Below are 15,001 nucleotides of genomic sequence, written 5' to 3' on the forward strand. Positions count from 1 at the left end.
CTCCCCTCCTGCTGCCCTCAGCCCACTTTGCTCCCTGTCCCCGAGCAGGGTACCAAGGCAGCTGCTCCCGGGGATCCCTGGCCCCACACACAGAGGCGGAGCAGCTGGGCGGCAGCTGGTTGCAGAGTTCTCTATCCCCAGGTCACTGCCCCTGCAGACTGACATCAAACAAACTGGCTCCTCTCCCAGCCTCTCAACCTCTGTGGCTGGGACTCTCTGGTCTAGCAACACCTGTGGTCCTCCAGCACCTGGGAGTCCCACACAGGAGAGGTTCAACCGGTATTTAAAAAAACGAGTAGTCCTGTGGCACCTTAGAAATGAACAAAAGTATATGTATACTAGCATGAGCTGTTGTGAGCAAAACCCACTTCTTTCGATAAGATGATCTTGAGTGGGAGGAAAAAGGGAGGACCCTCAGAGAAGAAGGGAGAGAAGAAAGAAAAAACAATTACCTGTCAATTGTAGTCCTTGTGCTAATGAGACTAACATGGCTAACCCTCTGAGGCTGACTAACCTGAGTTATTCAGACCACACAATGAGTCCAGCTAGCATTGCGAAAATGAGAGAGTGGGTAGAGTTACATATTTAGCACTGAACTCATTTATTCTACACTACAAGAAGCTGGAAAAAGAAGGGATATTTCTGGATTTAAAATTACTTCTATTCTGACAAACAACATTAAAGACAAAGTACAAGGGTACAATGGGCTGATCTTATAAAATGAGTGCCATTTCACCTATGTTCTAAAAAACACTCCTTATCTACCAATGACTTTCTACGTGAAAGAAGACATTCATAATTCTGAATGCCTGTAGAATACTTTCTACAGCTTCAGATGACCTATGTTTCCTTCTTTACTTCTGTCTGTAATAAATAGTGACTGAGTAAGTAAAGCCAAATCAGTCACAACTTCAATGTTATACTTTGTTTCCAGCCATCCAATATAAATCCTACTAACCATTAGAAATCTCAATTTACTAAATTCCTAAACAGATAATCCAATTTTCTTTTCACTGGATCTATGGAGTGGAATTTTCAAAAGCACTCTTGGAGCAGTTTTAGAGCGATGCAGAGGGTTTTAGGAGAAGGCAAAAAAGCAAATGCTTTCATGCTTATGTAACAAATGCATAGGTTTCTTATACTGAAGTTTCACATATGCTGTTGTAGAAAATGGTATCCTTAAATTGTATTGGAGACCTCTTTTCAAAGAATGCATGTAAAAACAGTAAGAATAATATATTTAAAAGTCTAAATTCCACAGAAAGCAGTGATCAAGAAGCACCATGGTTGACATTCGAATGGCTGTGCAATGACAACTTCACCATAATGTCAACAGGAAATAGTTGTGATACAACGTGCAAGGTGTTCTAAAATCCTTTCACATTAGGGCCCTCACCAGACTGAGGCCTCTGAGTGCTATTACAATAAAAATGTTAAACAAATTAGTAAATATTACTTGACAGCATTAGATGAGCCCCAAATAGTTTAAAGAACTCTCTTGCACAGGATAATTCCCTTGAGTATGGAATCTCTTACAAAAATGTAAGGGTGTTAATTAAAAATTGGGAGTAGATACCATAGTTATTTAATGCACCTCTGCAACAAATACCCAAATCTTTACCCTTTGAACAAGTCTATTCCAAGTACTCTACTTAATGAAGCTCACTAGGGAATTTCAAATGAGTCAGACTCATATTTGACTCACTTTTCAAGCAGGATGGGCAATACAGCTGTTGCTATGCGGTCTGCACTCATGCCTGGACCAAGTATTATCTAGACCATCCCAAACCATAACCACACATGCTCTCTTGACTGAACTCCTGTCAGTGGAATCCAAATACAGTAATGGGCTTTGTTAGGTCCTTCAGGCCTAGCTCCCCCTCAGTGAGACTCTCGTGCCCTGCATGGCTTCTTGAGCTTGGCTCACCCTTGAGCATGCTCATCTCTGATGGCTCGATAAACTTTTTCTATGTGGGTCTGGATCCTTCCTTTCTAAGATGTACAGAGCAGTGGTACTTCCCCAGCATGGTGCCAAAATTGCAGTCACAGGAGATCATTCAGATCTGCACAATCCTCCCTACCTACCTTTTCTTATATGTGTTGATAAACAATGAGTTATCAGTGTTGATATTTAAAGTATTCCCTCTGGAATCTGAATTAGCTCTCAGAGACAAGCTCCAGAAACAAATGGGACAGGCAACACTCATCAGAACTACTGTCTCAGGTTCTGCAAATGTAGGTCAATACCACTTTGTTAGTTAGCCTCAGAAATGTAGCCTGCATTAGAGATTTACCTCTCATTCCCAGGAAAGCTTAAATTCAAAGAGTATTAAAGAGGTGCCAGCACACTGCGCTGCCATGTACTGCTGAATCGGAGTCCTGATGGCAATGATTAGATTTTACAAAATATCTCCAGTTTTAACATTACTGGGCACATCTACAGTATTCCTGCCTAAGACTGAAAATGGATTACTGAAACAACTCTGAAAAGCAAGCAGCTTTGGAAGACAAACTGCACTCTCTCTGCAGCTTTGAACAGCCCTGACATAGGCATGACACTGAACAATAAGAAGCAGAATTGCCAGGAACTCTGTACAAATCCTCCATCATCCACAAACTGTTGAATTGTACAGCCTATGCTGCAGTGGCTTCGCTATTACTATCTGAGCCAGCTATATCAAATCTAGCTTGGGTTTATGTCTACACATGCTGCACTCTGATGGTATTGTAGACATATACTGTGCAACTTTGAGTTATAACTTAGCACAGTGTTTCTCAACTATTTTGAGACCAAGGACTAGCTTGCTGCCTTCCTAAACTGTGTTACGGGGATGTCGTGGATCGGTGTTATTTCGCATACTGGTCTTCGAATTACACTGATTTAAAGTATCATTGAAACAGTATGCACATTTGCCCTTGTTTTTATTTTAACTTCAATTTTAAAATACATACAGTTTGATATATTAAATAAAAGACTGAACATCTTGAACTGCAATTTAAATAAAATGGGTACATTGTTTTTGTTTTTTAAAAGACACAGTTAAGCCAAATTTAACATAAAATAGAAGTTCTGTAAAGCGCACCCTGAAGATTTCAGACCAATAAACATATTTTGTGATTCTAATTGCAGAACTTCACTATTTTGCTACAAGATAAGAACCTGAAAATGAAAAAGATTATTTCATTGTCCAAGCTATGTGTCATACCAACAATGTACACATTAGTGAAAAGAAAATTATATTTGTAAAATGCTTTTAAAACTTTACTTATAATACAAGGTTGGGGGTGGAGGTTTCCTTTTATGTTTGTTTTAAAATATGCTTATATAAGGATCCCCTCAGTAGTCAATCTGAGTAGTTGTGTGTTGTTGGGTTTTCTTTTATTATTGTTGATATTCTTTTGGGGTTGTGGGTTTTTTTCCCAACTGTTCTGAAAATCAAAAATAACCAAAATCTCATGAAACTTACATAAACGTTTCTTTGTACATTTTCAAGTTGGTGCATTTTAATTTTATGTAAGAATAAATCATATATAAATACTCAGACATTTGCTCATACTTTTTTGATCTTTCATATTCCACTTCATCCCATCCTTATAAAACTACATATTCATCTCAGCATGCACCATCCCTACTCTCAGTAACTTACATGTAGGATAAATAATATTTAATAATTATTAAGATTGTCAAGCCCTGAATTTACATCTTTTCAAAACCACTTTTGCCATCTATAATATGCCAGAATGATTTAAGACAAAAATCATACAATAGTTATGTAGTTTTACCAATGGGGATGCTGAGCCTGACTTCCTGTCTCTTTCTGGTATACTGAATGTACACTATACAAAGTCATACAAGTAGTTTATACTTGCTCTTCTGTATGAATATACAAGTAAATTGATAGTGCTCTGAGGAGTTACTATCTTTAATAAGGGAGCAGAAGTCTCAGTCAGTGATGTGAAGTAGAACTTTTATGCTGCCAGAAGCTGCTGGTTATGTAAATCGGTGTGCGTGTGTGCATGCGTGTGTGCGTGCTCCCAATCCAACAGGGGGATAAATTCTTGTAAATCACTCAGCATAACATTGCTCAACTTATCTCACCAAGAACACTTCTACCTCTACTCTTATCTAACTGTGAAGTCGTGCTGAAACTCTGCCAGCTGTTGTACAGCTTTCCAACTCTACTGCCTTTCTAGCAAAGCCCTATGCTTGCAAGATAAAAAAGCTACCCAAATATTAACATACTGCACCATTATTTTGCTGTATTTTGAGAATTTCTGGGATCTATAAGGTAGGGAAAGTAGCTCATATCTGTACTGAGTGCTTGTCAGAGTTTTATAAATACATTATAAACATAAATGATTACTACTTTATTTTTAATGCAAAAATCAAAATTTTATTTAGGATGTTTTAAAACGTACCAAAAGGGAGGAACAAACATGATTTTGGTAAATGTCTGCATTCATGAAAGTGTGGAACAGATAAAGTGCAGAATGCCATTTTGGAAAATATCTGGCCTTCCAAACTGCAGATGCTGGGAGACAGAATTTTCCAGAGAAAAGGTCAGCCTGACACAAAAATAAAACATACACAGTGCTTTGTGACAGAGTCACAAAGTTCTTTTTTTTCTTTCTACCCCAGACTCAAGAACAGATGAAATAACAGTTTGAAATTCTGAGGCATTTCAGTTCCCATTTCTATCCTTGTCAATTAGACCTTCTGGAGCTTTAAAATTCCACATGTCTCACGAGGTGTATTTCCAAGCTGTCAATATTATACAGAGAAATTCACCAAGACAAGTGAAATTAAGACCTCATTATTCACATGAGTAGTCTTTCTAACATCACCATAAAAAGCCAAATTCATTTAGATTATTTATGTAAGATAAAATATTTAAAAGCACCTAACTCATTTATATGCTCAAGTCCCATTTTGAAAAGTAACTTAGGCTCCTAAGTCCCAGGGAAGGAAATTTGCTGTCACACCGTTCCCCCTCCATCTCCCCCCCTCCCCACACATAAAGAATGCATAATACTTGAGTGGATTTACTTAAACTTCTAGTTTAAATAGATTTATTTAAACCATGCTTTAAATCTCCAAGTGGAAAGGCTTTATTTAAATAATCAATTTTAATCAACTTTTTCATCTATACTTGTTATATTCTAAAAGAAGGCACATGCTCATTGGCTGAGGTACCACTGAAACATGATGAATTACAACTAAAAAGTATCAGAGGGGTAGCCGTGTCAGTCTGAATCTGCAGAAGCGATGAGGAGTCCTGTGGCACCTTATAGACTAACTGAAGTGTAGGAGCATAAGCTTTCGTGGGCAAAGACCCACTTCGTCAGATGCATGTCACGCATGCATCTGACGAAGTGGGTCTTTGCCCACGAAAGCTTATGCTCCTACACTTCAGTTAGTCTATAAGGTGCCACAGGACTCCTCATCGCTTCTACAACTAAAAAGAACCTTTGCATTATATTGGGTAAATCCTTTTGCTACTTAGCAGAACACATATTCATTTATTTAAGCAACTTTATGGCATACTATTTTTAGATTCTTATTCATTGTACATTTCAATATGTTAGAAAACAGTGAAGGATACATTATTTATTATATAATTAACTTTTTGCTCATGATTTGCATCGAAATGCATTAGGATGGTACCTGGAATTTAATTACACACAAAAACAGCATCTAATTATTTTTAATTAAACAAAACAATCTTAAATGTTTGGGACACAAAGATCTCTTACTGAAACATGTTTCAGATTTGCAATGAAATGATTTATTAAAACAGCAAAACAAACTGATTTTTTTCAGTTCAGTAGATAGAATCATCAAACACTAGAACTGGAAGGGACCTCGAGAAGTCATTGAGTCCCGACCCCTGCCCTCACGGCAGGATCCAATACCATCTATCTAACCTGCTCTTAAATATCTCCAGAGATGGAGATTCCACAACCTCCCTAGGCAACTTATTCTAGCGTTTAACCACCCTGACAGTTAAGGAAGTTTTTCCTAATGTCCAACTTAGACGATATTAATGATCTATATGATTGCATTTCCTGGAGTCAGAGGCAGGGTCCCAAACATGTGTGATGATTTTGCCAGTCTCTTCACCCACAGGCACCAGCATCACCCTATGCCCAGGGGGTGCTTAGGTTCCAGCCGTAGAGCACCCATGAATTCAGCACCTATGCTTGCACACCACAACACAGCCCCTGAGTCTCCACAGGACCAAGCTCTTAATACAATACATGACCCACTGTGCTACATTTATAAAGCTCAACCTCAAAAATTAGATTTTTTTTCCCCTTGAATCTTCATACAGAAAAGTTCTTAGAAATGCATAGGATGATATACCTCTCCACAAGCCATTCTCAGAATAATTCCAAACAACAAACAATGCTGTAAAAGATTAAGCATAGGTAACTTGCTATCAGAAAAATACAGTTTGTCAAATAAACTGGTCATTGCAAACAGTTTTCTCACTTCTACTTGCAACGTGTCTAAGACACAGAGCCAGCTGAACAAGGTAATCCACCTAAATCAATTTGCTAACAATGTATGTTCAACTTTTGCTTTTCAGATGAGTGAGAACCGCATGGACTCAAGGATAAACAGTATCTTTAATAGCATTGCCTAAGAGATTTAAAATCAGAGAGCTTTTGCCTCATCAGAAAACCAGTTCTGAAATGCAGCATTATTTTGTCTTCCTGCAAGTCAGCATCATCCATTCTTTATTATTAGCTTTTGCTTACAAAAATAATCCCATTATGCCTACCTGTGATCTAAGTTTGATTCTTATGCATTTCATCAACAGGTGCTAAAGCAAATGCAGCTCATGTCTTCTTATGGCAAACTACAAAGGATTTGGGGGTCACATTCATTTATCGTTTGCTTCAAAACTTTAGTAGCTAAAACAATTCTCTGCTACGCATTAATGTTATGTTAATGAATGAACATTGAACAAATATTCTGTTTTGCACATTTTCACTCGCTATGTATATAATGATTTAGTCAATTCACACTCAATCATTTACATACGAGATAATAATGAACTACAGATCAAACCTCTCTAGTCCAGAGCCCTCGGGATAGGACTATGCTGAGCCAAAGAATTTGGCTGTACTTAGGTACCATGAAAGACAATCATACTGTACTCCACAAAGTTTAGGGCATGTTCTGTGCTTTGCATTTCTACCTTACTATTTTCTTCGAGACAGTTCTCAATTAAAATCATCACCCATTGTACAGATGTTATTTTCTGTAACACTTCTTACTTGGGGTCAGATTTATCGCCCAGAACAAAAAAGGGGGAAACTGTTTTTCCACTTTGGTCACAGTGGATATCAAAATGCAAACCATAACAAGCTCCAGAGGAAAAGGAGATCCAAAACTGACACAGGCATCTCAAATAAACCTTGCTTATATTAGCCACTTCCTTCTAGAAGAAGGGATCTTGCAGTGTGGAAATGAATGGCGCTTCCAGTCACAGTTATTATCTCTGCTTATTCCCATAACCGTGCTATAGAAAAGGTTCAGCAAGTCTAAGGGCAGGAGCAGATGAGTGTCAGGAGGTAAGTTGCTATCCCCACCCATTTTTCAATAACTGTTATTACCTTTTTTCTGTGTAAGCAGGAGGATGATTCCGCACTCAAATTTCTACAGCAGGTACCATTTGCACAAATTCTCCATGTACTTAACTACTGGAGAAATTATACCTGCTGTAGAAATCCAGGTCTGGATTCCTGTGCATTATAAATACACCAAGGGCCAGAAATGGCTTTGTCAAGTAATTTTAGCATCTGAATGAGACCAAAGACGTTAAAACCGTTCTGCTCCTATACCAGCATGCCTCACTGTTCCTGGCATAACTAGAATACCCAAGTGCTTGGATGAACTCCAGATTTTGAAACAGCCACCAGAGGCAGCTGACAATCAGTTTAGGACAGGCGAGCATGCACTTTCTTAATGCCAGTTTATACTCTGCTCTCCTTAAAATCCAGTATTTCCCCGTTAGCCTTAGCAGCCACAAAGGAGGTGGAACCAAAGAATAGTCTATGGAACTAAATTCTCCCAATATATTTGGAATGTCAGCAAACAGCCCTAGGCTAGCTAGATATTAGTCATCTCTACTTTTATCTCCTCAAGACATTTCGGGACTACCACTGACAAACATCTCCAGTTTAAATCTCACCTATCTTCTCTGCAAACTATCAAAATAGTTCCTCACAATAGAAAGTACTCTGTTCAGTCACAGAGAAAACAACCTGGAATGAGCAGGTATAGAGTAAATGCGTAGCTCAAGATTTGCAGTTGCTATAGTGAAGGCAAGGATTCTCTGCTTTCCCTCCTGCACAGCCATCATGCAATGTCTTTAAAAACAATGTCAGTAATATGCGGATGATACCAAACTCTATATCTCTTATGGCATATGTAAAATGGCACTTTCTCCTAATGCCTAAAAATGATCAGTGCCTATACAACATTTAACTGGCTACAGATGAATTCAGAGATGATGTTCTTGGCAAAACTGTCTCCTTCATAAATTCCCACAATGATATCTCAGAATATATGTTTTTAAGAATAACCCAGGAAACACACACAAGAAACAATAGATCACAAAAATAACTGCATTTGCCAAAGTTAATTACTTGAATTCACTAATAAGTGATGCACAAATAGTATGTTTTATTATGCACCATACATTTATTATGCAGCTTTACATTTGAGTTGCGAAGTCTCAGATCTAGCATTGTTTATAAACAATTTCAGTAACTCACAAGAGGCCAGTAAATGAGAACTAAAACCCCACTAAAATGAAGAAAAGACTGGGAAATGTCTTTTTTGCATTCTGAGTAAGCCAGTTGGACAAAATCTAAAATAGGCACAAGACATGACACGAATAAGGAAATATTATGTGAAAAATTTCTGATTTTTTTTGTTATCCCCTTGCTTTGTTGATCATATTTCCTCTCAACTCTGTCTCTCCCTTTTCTTTTCCACTGTATATTGTTGAAGGCAATGAGTCATCTCTTTCTACAATTAGGCTGCACCTACACTACAAGTTAGGGTGCAATTCTCCTACTGAAGTTCACATACTTATTCCTGCTAAATCTCACCAAGCTACCAAGAGTATAGCAGGGCAGCCAGCATAGGCACAACTGAGCGGGGCCTTGTATAAATCAGCCTGAACTCAGGGTCAATCTTCAACCGTGAGCACCTGTTACCACGGTTACACTGCTAGAGTAGAAGAGCGAGTTATGGATTAGGGATATTGAATTTAGTTGAATCATCTAGTCGATGGATTTACTATCAACTAGTCAATTAGTTGATAAGCAGGGGAGCTGCAGCAGAGTAAGCTCCCAGCCCTGAGAGATAACTCCGATGCAGCTCTACCTTTTAAATGTATTAAGAGCCAGCAGAGTGAATAAAAGGCTGAAGCGCAGCAGGGGGGACCCAGCATGAGCCAAGACAACTGATTCCTGGCACGCCCAGTCCCCCCTGCAGAGCACCAGCCTTAAACATAAAAAGGCTGGAGCATAACAAGGGGACCCAGTGTGAGCCAGGAATCAATTGTCCCAGCTCACACCAGGTTTCCCCCTGCTCCTCCCCACTGTACTTCTGATTTTTAAATGTATTAAGAGCCTGCTGGCTTTAAAAAGCAGAGGCACAGCATCTGGGACTGGGCACGAGCCGGAAATCAGCTGATTCTCAGCTTACGCCCAGTCTCTGCTACCCTCCAGCACTGTCTCTATGGAGGATGGGGGGGGAAAACCAGCTTTTAAGATGGCTCTCCCCAGCACCGGCTCCTGCTCTGCCCCTTGCTGCCTCTGATAAGCTTTTGCTTATTGGATAGTTGACTAGTCAGCCAGTCGCTTAAATCCCTATTATGGATATCAGAGATACAAATTGACCAGTCAAACAAAAACCTAATTTGGAACCCAAAGTAGAGAGGCAGGTAGCAGAGACAAAAAACACTGTAGAGTACTATGTTAAACATAAACTAATATAAATATATAGGAAGTAAAAAAAAAAGTTTGACCAAGTAAGGAAACTATTCTGCTTGTTTCATTTTAATTAAGACAGTTAAAAGCAACATTTTTCTTCTGCATAGTAAAGTTTCAAAGTTCTATTAAATTAGTATTCAGTTGTAATCTTTTGAAAGAACAACCATAATGTTTTGCTCCATGTTACGAACACCTCCATTCCCAAGGTGCCTGTAACTCTGAGGTTCTACTGTATTATTTTCTCACTAGCTCAAGGAGAGCTAACATGAATATCAAACAGGAGAATAGTGCTAGAAATGTAGCTGTGTTAGTCTGGTGTAGCTGAAACAAAATCCAGGACTATGTAGCACTTTAAAGACTAACAAGATGTTCTCATTAACAATCTTACTCTCAACATTTTATTTCTTGTATTAATATCTCTTTAGAGTTTAGATTCTAAAGGATTGGCCCAGCGTGATCTTGTGGGTAAGATCTAAAGTGAAAATTGGCTTGGAACTGTGGCTGAGTCCTTTGGACCAGGAGGATCTGTTTGGAGTTGGTGAGTGTGGGTTTTATAACCTCTCACCTGTGTGTGAGGCCTAAGTCTGGTGATGGCACCGGGAAGCTGGAGTGTCTAAGGGATCTGAGGAAGTGGGTCTGGCCCACGAAAGCTCATCATCTAATAAGCCATCTTGATAGTCTTTAAAGTGCTACATAGTCCTGTATTTTGTTCAAACAAGAGAATCACAGCCCTATCTCACAGTGAAATTCAGACACAACATAAGCTAAACTGGCAAAATGGATGGATCAAAGTCTTCGTGCAAGAAAACAAGCCTGAAAGGACACTTTTCAGGAGGCAAACTGCTTGATTTATAATGAAAATGAATTAAAACGTAAAAATGGTAGGATCATATGCCTAAGACAAAGTCTATTCAGTTAATACCTAATGAACACAAAGAGGCCTTATCTAAACTGTGTTTGAACAAATTGTTTTTGTTTATCTGACTGCAAGCTGGGCTTGCATGTTCTCAGACACACCGGAAATAAAAGTTTGCAATATATATTTGGAATGAGGTTATCTAAAAATGTACACACCTATAACATGTTAGCAATGCCATACCTTTTTCTAATTGCAAGACAGTTGTGTCCTAATTAAAGTTGAACATATATATATAGTGGACAACGCAAGTAGATGAATTACTGAATATTCAAGAGTGGGACGTTTTTCCCCTCAAACTTGACTTCTATTGATTCATCCTCTTCCTCTTCAATAAGAAGAAAATCCTTCATGGTATTAGTGAATCTGTGAAAACACGAAAGAACAAACATATAATTTAAAACATCTTGCTTCACTGTATGACAGAAGTGGCATCAATATTGTCTATTTTAAACTGTAAGGCTACATCTACATTGCGCATTCTTATGCAAGAAGATATGCAAATGATGCATGGCGATGAATACTGCCGCGCCTCACTTGCATATCAAATGAGCAGTCTACACTACTCCTTCTTGTGCAGGAGCCCTTCTGCCTGAAAATAAGCGGCAGAACGTCTTTTGCACAAGAGGGGAGTTTGGCACAAGAAGGAACACTGTAGACTGCTCCTTCTTGTGCAAAAGTCCCTTGTGCAAAAATTAGGTATGCATATTCATCGCCGCATGTCATTTGCATATCTTCTTGCACAAGAATGCGCAATGTAGACATAACCTAAATAAGATAGTGAAAAGCCTTATCTTCAACAATTGTCACATATTCTGACTTTTTCTTGTGCTATCAAATTAAATGGAGTTTTTTATTCCCTTTGCCAGTCATAATATGAAATCATTAGGCACAAAGATTGTACAGTCCCTTCCCTGTTACTATATATGAGCACAGAAGTTTCTCTACCGGAAAATAAATGTTGGTAATCTTACAAGTAGCAAATGAAGTAGAATCAGACACCTTGTGCTCATATACAATAAATCATAGGTTTAATCTGATGTAAAATATTCATCATGTACAGAAAGTATATTACAAACACGTTATCCAACAAAGATAGCGATCGAATCTGCTACATTAAAAGATTTAGTAACATGATTTCTCTTAACGCCTAATCATGTATATTGCTTAACTTTGCTTCATTCTTTAACATTACATTACATTTTCAACTTATGGTAAATGGGCTACAGCAGTTTTTTAATTGTTCCCATTGGAATTCAAGGGTACTGAACACTTCGCAAACTTGTTGTACATCGTATGTCAATAGTGTGAAATAATCTTAACATTGCTGGATGTGTAAAAACAGTAGAGTTCTGATATATTGTCACACCAATGTAAGCAACACACTGCTATCATTGTTAATCATTATTTATTCTGCATTCATAAAGACAGAATGATTAGTCAGCTTAACACTATAAATTCTTCATATTTTAGTCTTTTACCATCTTTTAATAAGATCCTGAATTGAAAACAGATACAGATCATCAGCTGGTGTAAACCTATGTACTCAATAGAGCTGAACTATTTATACCAGCTGAGGATCTGCTTCCTTAAAAAAATCTTAATGTGCTTCAGCTGTGTTTGCTTGCACTAAGGAATGCTTTGCAAATAAAGGAATGCTTTGCAAATAAAGACTTTTCTTATGGATGCTTTTGAATTTTAGAGACACAACAATTTTGAAGGAAGCACAATTCCTGCTCTAATTAATCAAGGCTATCCCTTTTAATAAATTATTGACTTGGGAGTCCATCTAATTATTACTTGACTAACAAAGAAAAAAAAGAGAAAAGAAAGAAAAAAGATAGCAAGAGCGACAGAGAGAAAAGACCCTGACCGATATGCCATTTTGACAATGTATTGTCTTTTCAGTGAGAAAGTGTGTGACTTCTTTTTAAAAATACCAATCCATTACAGCCTATGTTACCAGCTGGATGGAAACTGCCACTCTTAATGACATTCTTTGTGGCAATTAAAATGCTGAATATTTTAAATGATGCTCCTTTTTGTCTGCCTTTTCTACATTTCAATTATGAAAATTGTACGCCCTTGCCACACAGTTGATTTTTAATATGCATAATGGTGCTTCCTATGCTCTAAGAAAGGCAATAATTCTGGGTGGGGAGGTACATAAATTGGGCATCTCTCTACATTTTGGTTTCTATGGAACTTCCAGCTCGCAAGCCAATAGTGGTTTTGGGACTAACTGTCTCAGGCAAGGTCCTAACTCAGTTCTCAGGCAGTAAGTCACTCTATATATATATATATATATATATATATATATATATATATATATATATATATATGTGTGTGTGTGTGTGTGTGTGTGTGTGTGTGTGTGTGTGTGTGTGTGTGTGTGTGTGAGAGAGAGAGAGAGAGAGAGAGAGAGAGAGAGAGAGAGAGAGAGAGAGAGAGAGAGAGAGAACTATTTCTACTAACCAGGAGCAAATTCAAACAGTGTCAAAGCAAGAAAACCTGTATCGCTGGCCCAAACCTCGGATATATCTAGCCCTGTGGTCCCCAACACGGTGCCCGCGGGGGCATTTGCATGCGCCCGCCAGGTGCTCAGGGCTGGCCTGGCCCTGGGCACATGGCGTGGCGCTTGCGGGGAGCTTGCGGGGAGAGGGGGTGAAGCGCAAGCGCCGGCCCCGGGCGAGCGGTGTTTGCGGGAGGGAGGAAGCACCGGCCCCGGCACCGGGCGCGCAGCTATGGGGGGGCCCCGGCCTCGCGGCTATGGGGGGGGCGCCCCCGGGAGTGCAAGTGTCCCCACCCCCTGGCACCCGGCGGGCGAATGGCCACGACCCCTGGCGCCCGACAACCTCAAAAGGTTGGGGACCACTGATCTAGCCCTTCAAAATGTTTTACTTCTGGTGCCAGAATGTCATTTTAAAAGCTGATCAACAAAAAAAGCATGAAGCACTAAATCACATAACTCTGAATTTTTTTGTTCCATTTCACTTACTTTCTCTGTAAATGTTCAGACCCTAACTCAGCAAGATTCACAAGTATTTGTCCAACTTGGGACTACAGTACTTATTTATGTACATACTTCAGAACACATTGTCCAAATAGTTTTAAATTAGCACTTGATGAAGGCCATTCTCCATTAATCAAAATACACTTTTATTTCTAAAAGTAAATTAGTACGGTTACCCTACTCATTTCATTCTTTCCAATCAGACACAGCTGAAATCAGACACAGCTGAATTACATTTAATATCCTTGTTGGGGGGAAAATGCCACAAAACCCCCCTGCTGTTTCATTTCAAAAAGGGAAACTACACAAAAAGCAGGAAGCTAGTTAAATGGAAATTAAAAGGTAAAGTTACAACAATGAAATGCCTGCAAGCTGCATGTAAAGTATTTTTAAAACACCATAATAGAGGCTTAAATTAAATATATATCCCAAATAAAAACACCAAAACAAACAAAAGCCAGTAAAATGATCAAAAATGCCTGCTTTGCTAAACAGCAGAGTAGAAGTGATTAGACACACAGAAATCCTTTAAAAATTGGAAGTCAAATCCTAGTGAGGATAATAGAAAGGAATATAAACTCTGGCAAGTCAAGTAAAAATATAGTAGGCCAAAAAACACTTTGAAGGGCAATTAGCAAATGAAAAAAAAAACTAATAGCAACTAATTTATTAAGTATGGCAGAAGCAGAAAACCTGCCAAACAATCAGTGGGGGGATACTGGGGAGGTGCTAAAGAAGTGCTTAAGGCAGGTAAGGCCACAGAGGGAAATGAAGCAAATTCTTTGCATAGATCTTCACTATAGATGATAGGAGGGAGATTCTCGCATCTGAGACATTCTTGTTAGGGAATAAATCTGAGGACCTGTCCCAGATTGAGGTGTCAGTAGAGGAGGCTGTGGAACAAAATTAAACAGCAGTCAGTCATTAGGACCAAGAATTCTGGAAAAACTCAAATATGAAATTGCACAACTACTTAACTGTGACATGTAACCTATAGGTTACATTAGTCTCTGTACCAGATGATGGGAGAGTAGCTAATCTAATGCTAATTTTTTAAA

General features: G+C 38.7%; 1 protein-coding gene across 3 annotated transcripts in view; it reads right to left on the bottom strand.

Annotated features, from left to right (window-relative positions):
- The window catches only part of JAKMIP1 (janus kinase and microtubule interacting protein 1), a 217,993-nt gene that overhangs the window by 137,726 nt on the left and 65,266 nt on the right, over positions 1-15,001 (bottom strand). For all 3 annotated transcript variants that reach the window (XR_012904384.1, XR_012904385.1, XM_075930759.1), the window contains exon 3: positions 11,114-11,296. The gene's annotated coding sequence lies outside the window, so the exon portion shown is untranslated. The remainder of the gene's footprint in view (positions 1-11,113; positions 11,297-15,001) is intronic.

The sequence above is a fragment of the Pelodiscus sinensis genome, chromosome 5 (genome assembly GCF_049634645.1).
Source record: "Pelodiscus sinensis isolate JC-2024 chromosome 5, ASM4963464v1, whole genome shotgun sequence".
Classification (NCBI taxonomy): domain Eukaryota; kingdom Metazoa; phylum Chordata; order Testudines; family Trionychidae; genus Pelodiscus; species Pelodiscus sinensis.